Genomic DNA, 18,194 nt, shown 5'->3' with positions numbered 1-18,194 from the left:
GTCTGGCGGCATGATTATTAGGCAGTCGGTATGATGAAGTTTAGTACCAAAAAGCCGAGCACGTTGGAAAGCCATAAATTTTTTCACATCCTATATACAGAAAGCGTACCTTGAGGCCCTAGTGATCTACGTAAAGAGAATGACCATGAGGTTGGGTAGAAACTATGCGAAGCTTCTAGATAGCTACACAGTATTAGATGATTGCACCTAAACAGCTCGTTTGGGATATGAAGAGACTTCCGCTTTCGTACTTCAAGTTGAATTGTAAGATGTAAAAATCTGGTGTTCGGCTGCAGCAAGGAGTACCTCATCGCTAGCATCAAATTCAGCAGCAGTGAAAGCTACATTATTGAACTTGAGTAGTATCACTAGCGAAGATGAAAAGGGATAACATATAGCCCCGCCGCGGTGGTCTAGTGGCTAAGGTACTCGGCTGCTGACCCGCAGGTTGCGGAATCAAATTACGGCTACGGCAGCTGCATTTTCAATGGAGGCGAAGATGCTGTAGGCCGTTGTGTTCAGATTTGAGTGCACGTTAAAGAGCCCCAGGTGGTCGAAATTTCTGGAGCTCTCCACTACGGCGTCTCTCATAATCATATGATGGTTTTGAGACGCTAAACCCCACATAATAACCAAAAGTGATAACCTACGCTAAAGACTTGTTAAAAGTCTGATGACCAAGTAAAACCGACCTTTTTGCACTCAAGAGCCCCATCTGAACCTGTTGACGAGGCATGAAAGCTGTCTGCCATGGTGGATCAGTGGCTAATTGAATATTGATATGTGTGGTTTAACGTCCCAAAACCACCATATGATTATGAGAGACGACGTAGTGAAGGGATACGGAAGTTTCGACAACCTGAAGTTCTTTAACGTGCACCCAAATCTGAGCACACAGGCCTACAGCATTTTCACCTCCATTGAAAATGCAGTCGCCGCAGCCGAGATACGACCCCGTGACCAGCGAGTCAGCAGCCGAATACCTTAGCTACTAGACCACCATTGCGGGGAGATCAGCGGCTAAGAGGCTCAGCTGTGGACCCTAAGGTCGTGGTTAAGCCCCGGCTCAGGCAGCTACATTTCAGAAAAGGTGCAATCGTAGAGGCCTGTGTACTGTGCATTATCAGTGCAAGGTAAAAACACTAGATAATAGAGATTTCCAGAGCCCGGTATTACGGCGTCCCTAGTAATCATAATGTAGTTTCCAGACGTTAAACCTCACATATAATTCTTTAGGCTTCAGAATTTCATTTATACAGATTGATAGTCGAATATTGAGCGGCCCCAAATCTTCCATCACATGACGTACATTAGTGAGGCAAGCTAGATATTTGTGTATAGTTTCACTACTAATAAAAACAGCTATATTGCCAATTAGAGCAGTGATGGTGTAGTGGTTAGAGCATATGCCTCGCATGCAAAAGGTCCGTGGTTCAAATCCCGGTGCCGCGCAGTTCCCAACCGGAAAAAAATCCATGTGGCGACGGAACTGCATTACGAGGCCTGGGGGGCGGCCTCACCGGTAACCACCGCCGGGAACGCACTCCATCACCAGAGAAGGATTGGCCACCCTGGTGCAGTATCTGACCACTACCTCCCACATGCATACGTCTAATAACTCACGGCCCTCAGTCCCCAGCAGCTGCGAAGCAACTGACAACGGCGGTGGTCAGATCTACTACGCAGCAGATGGGGCTAAGAATCTCTGGATCCGGACAGGCCGCCATTGAAAGCTGAACTTGGCAACGTTTAACGCTTGAACCTCATTTAGTGAGGGAAGTCTAGCTGTACTATTCGAGGAGCTAGAGGGTGTTAAGTGGGATATAATAGGGCTCAGTGAGGTTAGGAAGACAGATGAGGCCTATACGGTGCTACAGAATGGGCACGTCCTTTACTATCGGGGCTTGGCTGACACAATAAAACTGGGAGGGGGAATAAAACTATAGGAATAAAACTGGGAATAAAACTATAGCATTAGTGAAAGGGTGGTAGATATAGTAATTAAACTGAATAAGAGACACAAGATGAAGGTGGTACAGGCTTACACGCCTACATTCAGCCATGATGACGCTTCAGTTGAAAGCTTCTATGAAGACGTAGAATCGGCAATGAGTAAGGTAAAAACACAGTATACAATACTGATGGGAGACTTTAATGCAAAGGTAGCGAAGAAGCAGGCTGGAAATCAGGCAGTAGGAGATTATGGCATCGGTACTAGAAACGTCAAAGGAGAGCTACTAGTAGAATTCACAAAACGCTATAGTTTACGGATTTTGAATACCATCTACCGAAAACGAGGAAACCGCAAGTGGACATGGAGGAGCCCTAATGGCAAAAATAAGAACGGCATAGACTTTATAATGACTGACAGGCTTACGCGCCTACATCCAGCCATGATGACGCTTCAGTTGAAAGCTTCTATGAAGACGTAGAATCGGCAATGAGTAAGGTAAAAACACAGTATACAATACTGATAGGAGACTTTAATGCAAAGGTAGGGAAGAAGCAGACTGGAGACCAGGCAGTAGGAGATTATGGCATCGGTACTAGAAACGCCAGAGGAGAGCTACTAGTAGAATTCGCAGAACGCAATAATTTACGGATTTCGAATACCATCTACTGAAAACCAGGAAACTGCAAGCGGACATGGAGGAGCCCTAATTGCGAAAATAAGAACGAAATAGACTTTATAATGAGTGCACACCCAGGCATCGTGCAGGATGTGCAAGTAGTTGGCAAGGTACGATGCAGTGACCATAGAATGGTACGGTCTCGAATTCGCCTAGACCTGAGGAAGGAACGACAGAAACTGATACGCAAGAAGCCAATCAATGAGCTAGCACTGAGAGGGAAAGTACAGGAATTCAGAGTCTCGCTTCAGAACAGGTACTCGCCTCTTAGTGAGGAAACCAACCTTAGCATAGATACAATGAATGATAATCTGACGAGTATCATTACGGAGTGTGCAGTGGAAGTTGGAGACAGGATAGTTAGACAGGACACTGGCAAGCTTTCACAGGAAACGAAGAGCCTTTTAAGAAGCGTCAAATCATGAAAGTCTCAAGTACAACAGACAAAATAGAACTGGCAGAGCTTTCGAAGTTGCCCCGCCGCGGTGGTCTAGTGGCTAAGGTACTCGGCTGCTGACCCGCAGGTCGCGGGTTCGAATCCCGGCTGCGGCGGCTGCATTTCCGATGGAGGCGGAAATGTTGTAAGCCCGTGTGCTCAGATTTGGGTGCACGTTAAAGAACCCCAGGTGGTCAAAATTTGCGGAGCCCTCCAATACGGCGTCTCTCATAATCATATGGTGGTTTTGGGACGTTAAACCCCACATATCATTCAATCAATCAATCGAGCTTTCGAAGTTGATTAATAGGTGTAAGGTATCCGATGTAAGAAGGTATAACATGGAGAGAATTGAACACGCTCTGAAAAACGGAGGAAGCGTCAAAGTAGTGAAGAGGAAACTTGGGATAGGCAAAAATCGAATGTATGCACTAAGGGACAAAGAAGGCAAATTAACTACCAATATGGATAGAATAGTTAAAATTGCGGAGGAGTTTTACAGAAATCTGTACAGTAGCCGGGACAACCACGACTTTAATACTATAATAACTAGCAGTAACCCAGATGACACCCCACCAGTAATGATAGAAGAAGTCAGAAAAGCTTGAGAAAGCATGCAGAGGCAAAGCTGCTGGTGAGGATCAGGTAACATCTTATCTGCTGAAAGATGGAGGACAGGTTGTGTTAGAAAAACTAGCCACCCTGTTTACGAGGTGTCTCGTGACGGGAAGAGTACCAGAGTCTTGGAAGAACGCTAACATCATCCTAATACATAAGAAATGAGATGACAAGGACTTGAAGAATTACAGGCCGATTAGCTTGCTCTCCGTAGTATACAAGCTATTTACAAAGGTATTTGCTAAGAGAATAACGAAAACATTAGAATTCAATCAACCAAAGGAACAAGCAGGATTTCGAACAGGCTACTCAACAATCGACCACATTCTTACTATCAATCAGGTAATGAGAAATGCTCAGAATATAACCAACCACTATACATAGCCTTCATAGATTACGAGAAGGCGTTTGATTCAGTAGAAATATCAGCCGTCATGCAGACACTGCGGAATCAGGGCGTCGATGAAGTATATAAAACGTCCTGGAGAAAATCTACAGGGGATCAACTGCTACTATAGTTCATAAAGAAAGCAACAGAATACCAATCAAGAAGGGTGTAAGGCAGGGAAACACAATCTCCCCAATGCCAATGCTATTTACCGCGTGCTTACAGGAGGTTTTCAGAAGCCTAGAATGGGAACAGTTAGGGATAAGAGTTGATGGAGAGTACCTTAGTAACCTGCGCTTCGCCGATGACATTGCATTGCTGAGTAACTCAGGGGACGAATTGCAACTCATGATTACAGAGTTAGACAAGGAGAGCAGAAAGGTGGGTCTTAAAATTAATCTGCGGAAAACGAAAGTAATGTACAACAACCTCGGAAAGGAGCAGCGCTTCGAGATAGGTAATAGTGCACTTGTAAGAAGTTGTAAAAGACTATGTCTACTTAGGGCAGGTAATAACCGCGGAGCCGAACCACGACATTGAAGTAACTAGAAGAATAAGAATGGGGTGGAGCACATTTGGCAGACACTCTCAAATTATGACAGGTAGATTGCCACTATCCCTCAAGAGGAAGGTATATAACAGCTGTATCTTGCCGGTACTTAGCTACGGAGCAGAAACCTGCAGACTTACAAAGAAGGTTCAGCTTAAATTGAGGACGACACAGCGAGCAATGGAAAGAAAAATGGTAGGTGTAACCTTAAAAGACAAGAAGAGAGCAGAGTGGATTAGAGAACAAACGGGGGTTAAGGATATCATAGCTGAAATCAAGAAGAAGAAATGGACATGGGTCGGGCATGTAGCGCGTAGACAGGATAACCGTTGGTCGTTAAGGGTAACTAACTGGATTTCCAGAGAAGGCAAGCAGGTTAGGGGGAGACAGAAGGTTAGGTGGGCAGATAAGATTAAGAAGTTTGCGGGTATAAATTGGCAGCAGCAAGCACAGGACCGGGTTTACTGGTGGAATATGGGAGAGGCCTTTGTCCTGCAGTGGACGTAGTCAGGCGGATGATGATGATGATGATGATAACGATATTGCCATTGAGGACACAACAGTCCTAATGAAGAACCAAGTCAATTAACTGATCAAGAAGCATAGTAACATCACAGATATCTAAGTAGAGAACACCCGCAATGTTACTCAGAATACCGACGAATCACTATTTTCCAACAAACTTTCTCAACTTATTCTTGCGTCTGAAATTGCAAGAAAAGTATACGTGCATGCAAATAAAAACAGTTCAGAAATGAAAGTGCCATTGACGGCAACATTAGACTACAAAAAGCAGCAACTAAGTACCTAAGCCACCGGTGAGCAACACGCAAATTTGTTGCTGACGTGATTGGCTGGCAACTAGACGGTCCTCGAGTCAAGGAGACCACTGTTTAAGCATACACAGGATGAACGAAGCAAAAAAACGGGAAGGTTGCCTATTGCGCTGTTACGCGTAGTACTATAACACACTGCCATTATCAATTCACCGCAACTTGCCATCACAACATCACTATATATGTATGCATAAATCAGTAAGTTAATCCATTGTTTACACCATCCACACTATTGCTATCTGCTATACATTGTTTTTTAAGACGCTACAAGCAAAAAAGTTTGCCATTTGGCTAGGACACAGAGTAGAAATATGATGCCAACTGATTAAAAACATGAGTCAACGTGAAAATTATTTGATAGGTATATACTATATAGGTACGATTACCCTACAATATTGAGATTCCCAACATACCAGAGACAGTTGAGATGGAGAAGGTAACAATGATGTAGATGTAGAGGGGCCTCATTGCTTGCTCGCTATTTCCAATTGATCACGAAAATTGAATCGTTCAAAAAAAGACAACTACTGCAGTTCCTTCTGCATTAAAAATGATAATGTATTGCCTCTTCTTTTGAAGTGCTGAGCCCAGTGAGAATGCAGCATTTCTCGAGCCTCAACTTTAAACCTTTGTTCGAAAACAATAACGTCCAAAACAATTGTGCTATGGACACAGTAGTCCTGACAGTGGGAGACCCGTAGGGACCCTTAAATTTTTTTTTCGCGAAGAGCGTGTCACTGCTGGTAAGTGTTGGCATTGAGCAAAAAGAAAAAAAAAAGGATTTCATTGTCTTGTATTTATTGAGACAGGCTTGTCACATGGGCTTGTGTTCACATTTGTTTTGCTTAAAGGACAACTTGTACTGGAAATATATCCAACAATTTTCTTTCCAGTGAATGTCTCATTGTGCTAGATGTCTTCAGCATAAGTTGTATGTTGACTCTGTGTTGGCACGCAAATGCTTGTACCTGCCAGGATATGTGGGCATATTATCGCGTGCCTGTTATGACACCTACAATACTTGCTACGGTTGAGACCTGGGCAATTTCGTTATGCTTACAAGAGTGAAAAACAGCGCAAAATTCAGACAAGTCAGACAATCGTTACTGACTGAGAGTCGAAATAGTTTGTATAAAAATCATCCTTACGTTGTTGTTTTCAAATAAAGAAACACTTATGATATATATATATATATATATATATATATATATATATATATATATATATATATATATATATATATATATATATATATATATATATATATGTATATATATATTGAGTGACATGAAATACGTGGCCAATATTGAGAATGACTGCCTGTATGTTTATTGTATGGTTTTTTATAAGTAGTCAAGGTTCAGTATCTTAACCTCGTAGCGGATGTGAACGTGCTGGCACCGCATGCCTGAGAGCTCCAGGTTTCGTGCTTGATGGCTGTACATGTTGCTGATTTTGTTCGCATGTTGGGCAGGGCATCGTAGATCGGTTATCTGAAAAAAGAAAATCGCGTCAAACAGTGACTGAATGCGGCAAAACATACACCTTGGTGCCTGCAAATGTAACACAAAATGACAATGCGTATTCATTTTTACCACGTTGTGGTCAAACAATGATCAAGAACTAAAGAATAGTTATTTAAATTTGGTAGGCTGCTTGTGAATCTTCGTTCTAAAAGATGGTGGTAGGCAAGCAGCCTACAAAAAGTTTTGTATACAGTACAAGGCTATGCTATGCTAGGCTAGCTTGTCTGAATATCTGAGAGGTTTGAACGTTCACTACCAAACCACAGGTTTGAATCCCGCCTCGTAAACAGCTCAGGTTTGTCAATTTTTTCCTCCCTCTTTGTTTATTTCTGTTTCATTAGTTCTTTCTCTCTTCATTTCTTTTTTTCTTAACTCGTTGGAAGGGTTAATAAAGACCGTGGCGTAGTAGTGAAAAGTGAGATTTGCCCGAAGGCTTTTGGTGCACGGGTTCAAGCAGATGATAAATTTCGGGCACAGTCACTCATTTTACGTCAAGCTAGAATAGCTTCGACGTGAATAATAAAAAATGTGGCCCAAGCCCCCGGTAAGCTACATGGTCACACCGTTGTTGCAAAAGCGTGAAGCAAAGATGATGTTGCGTAGGCGACCCGAGGTGTTCAAGAAAACAACTGAATTGAAAAAACTGACTCATCAGTGATTTACGTAAAATGAGTTCATCCATGAAATCGTATCTAAAATGATTGAGTCTGTGAAAAAATGCTAGGATCCAGACCGATACTCTACGTTTTATGTCGTCAATTTATTCGTATGGCATGCGTTCAAATGGTGAGTACTGAAAAAAATATAAGTATGGCGGCTAGTTCAACCACTTGGTGGAGCTAACTAGCATCGAAGCAAAACAGGTCCAATAAAATATAATAAAAACAAATCTACTGTTCTGTCTCTGGCCTCATTTGCTTTCGATTTCTTTGTATCACAGGAGGAGGAGGAGGAGGAAGAGAAGAGGTAGAGCGAACTCGTTCTTTCAGAATAACAAATCAATATCATCATAATTCCATTCCGGTTCTGTTGAACTTATAATTCAAGCCCAGGCTATGCGTTATCTATAGGAATGTTTTCCCTTCTACATTTTCTCTTAGCTGTTGATAATTGTGTCGTTGAGACACTGCTTTAGAGGAGCCGTCTATGTGACCTCTTACTAATTTTTGCAATGAATTACTCCAATGGTGGCATAGTCATATGCTAGGAATGTTTCCGATATTTATGCGGTTATGCTATAATGTGCTGCCATTTCCCCATGTAGCATTTAAACAACTATATCAATGGGCACCACCTTCGAGGGGGGGGGGTATCTTAGTAGCTTTGCTGGTATTCAAAGTCCGTACTTTTAGCTTTGCTACCTATAAGTGTTGAAAGTACGCGAAAATATTGCCTTGAAATGTATTACTCCAACTCAATTTTGCCATTTACACGTTCCATCCGTTCATCAGGGTTGTGCATTACGCAAGAAAATACATCCATTTTGGATGCAAAATCTGTCCAAATTTATTGCTGGCATATAAGCAAGACCTGATGTCATTTCTCGCTCAGTGTTTAGGTCGGGGGTCTAAAATACATGCCACGCTGGCTGAATACAGCCCACGAACCCTTCGCTATAGGCCTGTGATTTCACGAGTATAATAAACTTACGCAGCTTTTCTGAATGTCATTCGTATCATTTTCTTACTTGTTGTGATTAATAACGCTTTGTTCGGGGAAGCTACAACGACAGGATTTCTTTCAAGCATGTTGCTGCTGAGGCTTCCCAGCGGTAATTCTATTGAAACATCACCGTGGAACAAAACCTCTATTTCAGAATCTCAGTCAATCTGCACATCAATTTCAATGTATTACTCGAAACCTACAAGAAATCTCCTGAAGATATCACCAAATAATGAATTAGGAGAAACAATTCTTTAAAATGGTACCATTGCGTGCAATTTAATTCAAATGCGCACTTCTTTCCTCCCCGCTTTAACTTCCTTGCGCGTTCAGGCCTTTGTTGGACTAAATTTCCTGACTACGGCCTGCTAAGATCACTTTGAGATGCCTGGTTAGATGAACGCTCTATAAGTGGACGTGCAAAATTAACTACTTACAGCTGCATGTATTGTAGCAGCGACGAAATGAGGCGAAGCTATTGTGGCCTTTCCCGCAACGGTGTCTCGAGAACTCCAAACATACGTTCTTTCTAAAGTCAAAGTAAACGTGTCTCTTTTTGAGCACACACCGGTCAGGTTCAGGATCTGCGCTACAGAGAGGCTTCGGCTTCATTTTCGCTGAAAGGAATGTGAAATTTTATGTACACAAAAACGAAATATTAAAGATGCACCCATCTCATCACATAATACCACAAACCATGAGGATTTTTTAATTGCTTTATTGCACAAGAGTATAGAACAGTTAAGCAATTGCATCGAAAGGTGTCTTCAAGTGCCTCTACAAGATTTGCTTTTTCAAAAACATTTCATTCTTATACACTTGTCTCTATTAAAAACAGTGACTTTCCACTACTATTGCCTTGCTGAGAAACAATATTTTCCACTGAGGGTTTTTTTCATTGAGTGTCTTGACGTAGCATAGTTTTGCGGTGAAATCAACTATGTGGTGAAGGTGGAGCCTGTTTTTATGGAGAAAAATATCTGAATGGAGATACCCTCCAATATGCAGTCACGAAATACTCAGTAACTTGTAAGCTAAAAATAATGAGTGAGTCAATAAGGCAGCAATGGTAGCAGACGTTGTTCAAAATTACACAGAACGCTTTATAAGGCTTATCATGATATCTATTGCAGTCAGTGCTTCTGCATTCCGGTATTTGAAAGTTCAGATGGGGCCCAAAGTTCAATGGGGCCCAAAAAGCGCAGCGAATGCTAAATTTCTGATTAACTTGTCTATCAAATTGCTCTTTCCTCAGCAGTAGCTATTTTTCACTGTGGATAATCTCTGCTGTTTAAACCGCTGAGCCTGCGTTTTCCATCATTTACTTTTTAAATCTGCACACTAAACCAAATCTGACCCTTAAGGGTGTAAATGAGCTTGTCGCCAGACGAACACCCTTTGCTCCCTATTGGGTGTTCAAAAAAGGGTGCTGAGAAAGGGTGCAGGGCTCAGCACCCTTAAGAAAAGGGTGCAGAGCAAAAATTTTGAAGGGTGTAATGAGTGCACCCTTTAAAAAAAGGTGCTGTGATGTCATAACACCCTTTCAAATGGGTGATGGAAGGGTGCTCCACATCGACGTACCAGTGGGCCAAATCTAGGATTGATGCTGGAGATGGCTAAAAATGCAGATTGCTGTATACTCTGTAGACCATGCTGAGTGACAGCCCACATACGGTTTGTTAGTACTTGAACACATGTACTAAGTCGTCCATTCCACCCTGAACACGTGCACCATGCACGCGGCCGGCCCTCCACAGAGTGCCTTCCGCAGGCGCTTATGAAACTAGCACTGAAACACAGTGACAGCTCTAGGTGGGGCTTTTGCATCATCGTCTTTTAAAGCACAGTGTCTCTGCAGTGAAGCTACTGGTAAGTTGGCTCCAGTGTTTTGCTTTCTCTATGTGTAGGCAAATAGAGAATCCGGCACTGTTATCGAGAAGTGCTGCAATTGTGCCTTACCCTGTCCAGGTGCTGTTCCTCGGGTTTTCATTTTTGGCTGCTCTGGATAGAACAACCTGCACTTCTGAAGAACAGTGTCGAATTTTAGATAAGCTTGTACTGTTGCAAGAGCAAAGTTAGCTTCACCACAAAGGAAGTGTGATTTGGCGAAGCTGCCGTTCTCCAGCAGTCAACAAAGTGGAGGCCCACTTACAGCTGTCTGTACGTTTGTGTACTAGTTACCAAAGTGCCCTCGAGAAGCGCTCGGCAGAGTGCCGGATGCATGGTGCAATGTTCAAGGTGGAAGTAGACAATATGTAAATATATACCTTAAAGCAAGCTATATTGAATAAATATGTGTGTTTCAATAATCATGAAATTGATCCCAGAGTGCGTATATGGCCTGTGCTACCATTTTTGGTCCAGAATGAATGTAATCTATTCAAGGCCCCTTGCTGCACACATGCATGCACAATTTATGGATGCTTGGTCACCATACAGACATGCATGCCTGCAAATTAAAAATTCACAAGTTTCGAATACTGGTGATTATTTCAAATGCCATATACTCACTTTGAAAGACACACAGATAATATGCACTAAACACAGAACCTTACCACATTGCGCTCTTTTAAATTATGTGTAGCAGACATGAGCTTTTATGCATGTGAGAATGCAAGATATTAGGCCCCAACAAAAATTTATGACAAATAAATTAACATGATGCAAATAGTCACTATTTTATTGTACATAGCATACAACCGAAAAAGATTGACAATAGTAAACATGAGCTATGACCTTCTGCATCGATTGTAATGGTGAGATCTTTGTGAGTGAGGATCAATCTTCTGTTTTTCAAATCTTTTTTCTTACGAGTAGACATCTTTTTTGTGACGAGACTTCTATTTTTAACTTTTAACATTCTGACTTCCCTCCTTGCATAGTAGGTAACAAATAAATTATTTAGAACAACAAAATATAAGTTAGAGGCACCAGCAGTCCAAAGGTGCTTATTGAGGGTGTTGCCAGTGCCCACAAAATTGAAAAAGAAAATAGATAGGAAAGTAGGTGTGTGGTAAAACATGTGGGCTTATATAACATGCTTTGGTCATCATGCTAAAAGCCTTGACTACCAACTTGCTCAAGGCTTATTTACAGCTCTCCCTTTATATATGTGTGTGTGTTTCTAAACTTGTGCGTTACAAAATCACAAATATGGGCAAAGTAATGCAAGTGGTGTTGGATTAATATAATGTGATCATTCAAACACTTGCACAATCCATCTTCAGCTGCCCAGGCGACTTTGGTTCCTTTTACAAAAGTGTGGTCAGGGCGCTCCTTCTCTACAGCACATCCGCACCCGGAAGCCTAAAATAGAGACAGAAGTAATCACTATGAGTTTCACAAGACAGACTGTCCAAGATACAATATGCTTTGTCATGCTGGAGTGTTCTTAGTTCTATGTGAGTAGAAGTCAGCATCAAAATTCGCTTTGTTTTCAACGGAAAACATGCTTGTTGGAGGTCCCCCAGGCAAAAAACTGTGTAAACAACTTGACAGTACCTGGGGGCCTACAGAGGGTAGCACGTACAACAGATTTCACATACAAAAACAAACAGCATAGTAGAAAGGAAATATATACACAAGAAACATCTGAGCAATGATTCAGCATGATGCACACGTGAAACATGAGTTAGGTTTGAGTAAAAAGCTATTCATCAAGTAATTGTGCACATCCGATTTGAACAAACCAAATAAGGCACTGAAGTTAATTAGGGTTTTAAAGAATTGTAAAGTGCCAATAAGCAATATTCTAGTCTAGCTCTACAATAGTGTGTCATGTATGTAGTACTAGTATTTGCCTGTTAGGTATGCTGTAGTCATGAACATATTCAGTTTTCCTAATACCTAAAACTTAGTATGTTGCAGTCCAGCTGTTCATGTTCAATAAATAATTGTTTATGGTAGCATTTAGGTTACAAAATTGATGCTAAAAATTTGGCAGACCCCACATACTTTGGGAATCGATGTTATGCGAAACACGCATAACATGTATTTAAATTTTTTTATTGAGCGATCTTATGAAGTGGAGCTCAATATAAGTACAAATTCTCGCACACACATACGTTAAACAGCCGCATATGTTTCATTTGTTATGGGGAGATGTCACACCTTTGACAACATTACCAGTTATTTGCTGTTTTGTAACGATGCCAACAGAAACATGGATATTAGCCACACTAGAAGTGGTAGGCTGGTATGAAGCACTGGTGTTTGTGCTGGCACTCGCGACGATGGTAGCCCTCAACACTGCTACACAAATACTTCACAGGATGGTGCCTGACTACAATTGACTTTGATTCGACCTCACGGCTGCATCATAGGAGTGCACATGTAATAGTTATAAAATTTGATAGCCAGTACTGCAACGACAGTTGATGTTACACAAACATTTGAGACTATTTAGAAAGTATAACCGAGGTCGGGCATGGGTCTGTGGTAGAATACTTAATTACCAAGCAGAATACTAGGTTTCGATTCCTGCTAGGACACTTGACTTTATTCTTTGCATTCATTTGGTCCATGCTGCCTATGTCAGCTTTTTAACATGATAGCGTTGAAGAGCTCGTGTCGCAGAAAACCCGCCGCTGGCGTCTGCCCCGTTGGTTGTGAGCGAAAAATCGTCTGTGCATCTGTGACCGAAAAATCAAGTTACCTAGTTTCCAGAAACTCAAAATTCCTACTTATGACCTAATGGAGACGTGCTAATTGCTGCAAAACAAAACCCCCAAGTCGTACTACTAGACACTCATCACAGGGCTTAACACACGGAAGTCTATTGACATCGGCCAAAAATTAACGTTAGATGTACAGCGCTATTCCTTTTCCCCATTTCATGAACTACACAATGCCGTGATAATTGTACCCTGGTATTTTTGGTGAGCTATATCGCACAAAAAATACAAGGATTATGTCAAAAGAATGGCATCAAATTTTACCGACATGTCATCGAAATAGAGACACAGGCTACTAGTCTTATTTATAATGCTAAGAGCATTTAAGGTAAAGGCATTGAAGATAGCTGGTGGCCTTTTTCACTATCTAGGTATCAAAATTCTGCCATGTCAGTCATAGTTTACTGACATTGCAAGCTCAAGAAAAGTGTGGCTCTGAAGGCATCAACACAGCGTATCGCCAGATCTTCTAAGAAGGCAGTCTTTAAAATTGCTAATGTTTCCAATTTTTTTTGCTATAAATTTCGTGCCTTGCATCCAAATGAACCTCCATCCTACTTGTTTTTTTGCATTTGTGCTCTCACTAACTGCTTACCTCGTCTTGTCAAGTGTTCGTTAACATAAATAGGACTACTTGATCTAAAAGGAAAGGCCACTGTAGACAGACCTAAGTTTTTTGTTTTATCCAGAACATTTCATTTGTAACATCGTTCATAATGCACTATTTTTTTTTCAAACTAGGCTTGTTTGTTCCTACTTTGTCTGCAGTGTCAATATCATCACGAGTAATGGTTTTTCCATCAACGCCCAAAAATTTCAGACAGCGTCAAAAGAAAACCCTCATCTGAGACGCCTTTGATGTCGGATAGTTCAACCTTGAATACAGTGTAAATTCTTCGATTTTCATCTGAAGTTGCTTATTTTCACCTGGAAGATTTTTGTGCCTGTTTCAAGGTGGGAGAGGCTCTTCATGCAAAGCCTTTATTTCTAAAGAGAGCGCGTTGACTCTGTCACCACCTTCGTTCCACACTTCTTGAAGGACTAAAGTTCAGTATGAATTTCGTGCTTGAAATCCTCTGTTTACCATGACAAACAATTCACAGGAAACATTAGTACTCTTGCTTGGCAGGAGTGCATGCAGTAATACTAACACAATTAAAGCAAGAAATAGGTGTCTTACCTGTGCAAAAATGATTTTGGCAAGCACTGTGAAGACCACAGACACTGCTGCCAAACTGAGGAGAATATGGAGAGCACTTCATATAAGTAGGCAGCATCCAGTAGCTTGGTGAGGCACAGCGCATAAGCAGGGTGAACAGAGCTGATGCTTGAAACAATGGTTCAGAGTTCGCTGGTGCTTGGGCTCCTTGACCTTGTCAGGAAATTTCCTTGAGCAGCCTCACTCAAATGAAATGACAGACCGTGCCAAAGAATTTCTGCACCAGTGCAAAAAAATTATTTTAGTGAGGTTTGTCTAGACTGCATGCGCTGCTTGCCAAATTGCAGTGAATGGCTAGAAACGCATGGCCAACATATATTTAGTGGCACACAACTGAGAAATACAAAAAGGGCATGCTGCAGTATAAATACAACGAAAAACATGCTGCTGCAGAGCTTTTCATGTCGATGTCATACATGTGAATTTTCATTCACCTTTATAGCTCACTCATGCACAAAGATGAAGTTAGAACTCTTAGATGAAGACACCCCCTTTTAGCTTTATTGACTGCGCGTAATTAAGAGATAAGCATGCGTGAGTAATGCTGTTGCCTGCAATCAATAAATTCTGTTCTTGAAGCTGACCAAATATATGCACGAGTGCATCCATAGAGGCATATTTGCATTTCTGTAGTTATGATACCCATGTGATGTGTTTCTTAAGTAAATGCCATGCAATATGCAGCATATGAATATTTTATTTCGTAAAATTGCAATACCACTACATATACATGTCAGTATGCGCATATGCATCCACTGCAGATAAAGCATAAAATTAAAGCAATACTGACACATGAATTTTTTACCAAGGTAGTGGAGGGCTCCAGAAATTTCGACCCCCTGGGGTTCTTTAACGTGCACATAAATCTAAGAACACAGGCCTACAGCATTTTCACCTTTATCGAAAAAGCAGCCAGCAAGGCCGGAATATCATCCTGCGACCTTTGGGTTAGAAACAGAGTACCTTAGCGACTAGACCACTGCGACAGGACTTCAATCTCCCTGTTCCCCCGTGTAAGGTGATAGACCGTCTTTGCTGGTCTGGCTAACCTCCCTGCCTTTCCTTCTCTACCATTTATTCTCATGAGTTCAACGAATGAAGCTTCCTTCAAAGGGCTAACATTCGGACGTTTATAATTTGCCTGAAATTGAGTTCACTAAATGAATATTGTGTGCTGCTTCAGAGTGATCATTGATCTAAATTGTTCTGGTTGGCTAAAAAGGCACTACTCCTCACTTCTAGTCAAACAGCACAAGCTGTGTAATGACCATAGGGGAGGAAAAGTGGAAACGCTAAGACAAAACATCAATCTTGAACCCCATGCCATCACAATGAAGCAGGCAAGCTTCTGCAATATTGACCGGCAACCAGGATCTCAGACACTGCAGATAGCTACATAACGTAATGGCTTCCCAACATGACGTAAAGGCAGCAGAATCACATATTGCCTAACCTGCTTCATTATGATAACGATGAGGCCATAACGTTATTGGCCTCTGTATGCTAATAACAATTTACCTTGCATATCATGTGACATTAACATTCAATATGACGTCATGAATCTTGCATCCTACCATGTGGTCTAAGTACCAACAATGCAGTTTTAGTGACGTCGGTGCAAAGCAATAAACAACAATCACTTGGTGAACATTATTTTTGATATTATTCAATTGGTCTGATGCGTACATCTTCAAAAAACGGCAGTTTAGATTTGTTCAATCTTAGATAAATACAATGTCTAAGTTTGCATGTCAGCAGCAACATATGCACGCCTTTGACATGCATACTGTGATGTATAACCTTATTGTGTTTTGAGCAATAAATTAGGCATTCATACACTGCACATATCACAGGTCACTTGTAAATCTGCAGCGAGGTCATAAAGAATTTATATCAGATAAAGCGTTACACTTGTATTCGAAAGTGTCATTGGAAGTTTTGGTAGAACTTAGTTTTAGAATGTTTGTAGACGTATAGGTATTCGGCAAAGTTTTAACACCAAAGCGGGCTGCAGCGCCCACAATTCTTTTACAAACCAGAAGAATGCGATGATATGTGAACAGGTGGGAACAAGCAGTACGTACCACCAAAATTGCACTCGAACGAGTGAACTATTGCTCAACCTAGCGCTTGCACAGCTAAGGTACGGCTATTCGGCCACTCACAGAGAAAATGTATTGACCCAGGCGTAATTGCACGCTTTGAGAACCGCGCCTACAGCACGCTGTGTCAAGTTTACGCACACTTAATTAAGCTGAATATCATGGTAATTTAATATTATACTTGCCCGGTGGATTCAAACACATTTGGTCACACAGGAAAACACATCTACCTTATAGTAGTCACACACATTTAATGATCATGTAGCTGTTGAAAAGAGGACGCGTAACATATAAAACTTTCTTCATATACTTCTTTGGCACAGAAAACGAACAAGGCCGCGTAAATACCAACGCGGACGCCACGTTATTCTTCTCCATTCTTCTAAATTAAATACGCAAAGATCTAATTCAACGCGAATCACCGGAATACTCCAACGCACGCGACACACAGACGACGCTTACGGCTTCCATGCGCAGTCCCCGAACGGCGTCCGACGGCATTGCAAAAATATAGTGATTCATAGCGTGAAGAGCATCGCCCGCCGACTCACAGCATCACAGCGCACATTGCTTTAACCTCCTTCCCCACAGAAAAAATTCATCCGCACGTAACGTCCCTGAACTTAGACTTGAGCCTAATGAAATCAGACACGCCAGCAGGCTCGCTACGTTAATAAAAACTCACTTATCGTCAACAAGATAGGAAAACCTTAGTTCACAACGTTATTATACTATAGCGCTTTCGGTGTGAACCACGGGAGGAGCCGAGGACTCGAGCGGAAAGACAACACCCTGGATCGGGCACGCCGCGGCCTGGCCGGAGAAGCAAAAAACAAAGCGTCGACAGCAGAAACATCCACCTACCTTTTTAGTTTGGCGAGCGCTCGACGGTACAAAGCAGCCGGTCCTCTCTTGAGTATAGTGCATCTTCGTAACAAGCAGCACCGACAGAACACGAAAGACAGCGCAAGCACACTTTGAACAACATAAAAAATCGACTTTAAACGCTCGGCACACGGCCGTTGCGGCCTCCAGGAAGATACCGCCATTTCTGTCCTGCTGACGCCACCGATCCGCATTTGCGCACATAATCTTTTATATGATAAGTAAATAGATTAATTCTGCTTAAAATTTAAATAAAAGATAGTGAAAATAGAAGATACGCTAGTGTGTATTGCATAGAATATTTTTTAACCTTCGAAAATGACAAAATCACATAACGCGTATTTGCGCGAAATTTGAAATGTGAAAAAGCGCGCGAAATTTGAAACGTTTGCTTGCTTGTGTATTTCTTATACCGATACCTTGTTAACATCTGTACATTGGTTGAGTGGTTAAGCTGGCTGTTAAAAACAGTGTTAAAGCGGTTGTATATTAGTACAAAGTACAGGCAGCAAGCAAAATTTGTCACAACAAAATAAGCGTATTAGTTGGCAAACAATATTTTAGCTGTCGTTAGTGAATTTTCTTTAGGAAAATGTTTTAGTCAAGGCTCATTTTAACTTGCTTTGAAGAATATTTCTATGAACAAAATCAAGAAAACGTTTCTTTAAT

At 41.5% G+C, this 18,194-nt stretch overlaps 1 long non-coding RNA gene across 1 annotated transcript; it reads right to left on the bottom strand.

Moving 5' to 3' along the window:
• Positions 1–6,764: 6,764 nt before the first annotated feature.
• LOC142765647 (uncharacterized) lies at positions 6,765–17,719 on the bottom strand. Its single transcript, XR_012884342.1, has 4 exons — positions 17,505–17,719; positions 14,500–14,755; positions 9,084–11,952; positions 6,765–6,951 (listed from the first exon to the last, which is right to left on the bottom strand). It is a non-coding gene; the product is annotated as an uncharacterized LOC142765647 (long non-coding RNA).
• Positions 17,720–18,194: the final 475 nt, after the last annotated feature.

This window comes from Rhipicephalus microplus, chromosome 6, assembly GCF_043290135.1.
Source record: "Rhipicephalus microplus isolate Deutch F79 chromosome 6, USDA_Rmic, whole genome shotgun sequence".
In the NCBI taxonomy this organism is placed as follows: domain Eukaryota; kingdom Metazoa; phylum Arthropoda; class Arachnida; order Ixodida; family Ixodidae; genus Rhipicephalus; species Rhipicephalus microplus.
The sequence above is the reverse complement of the archived record's forward strand: the minus strand, read 5'-3'. Positions and strand labels throughout refer to the sequence as shown.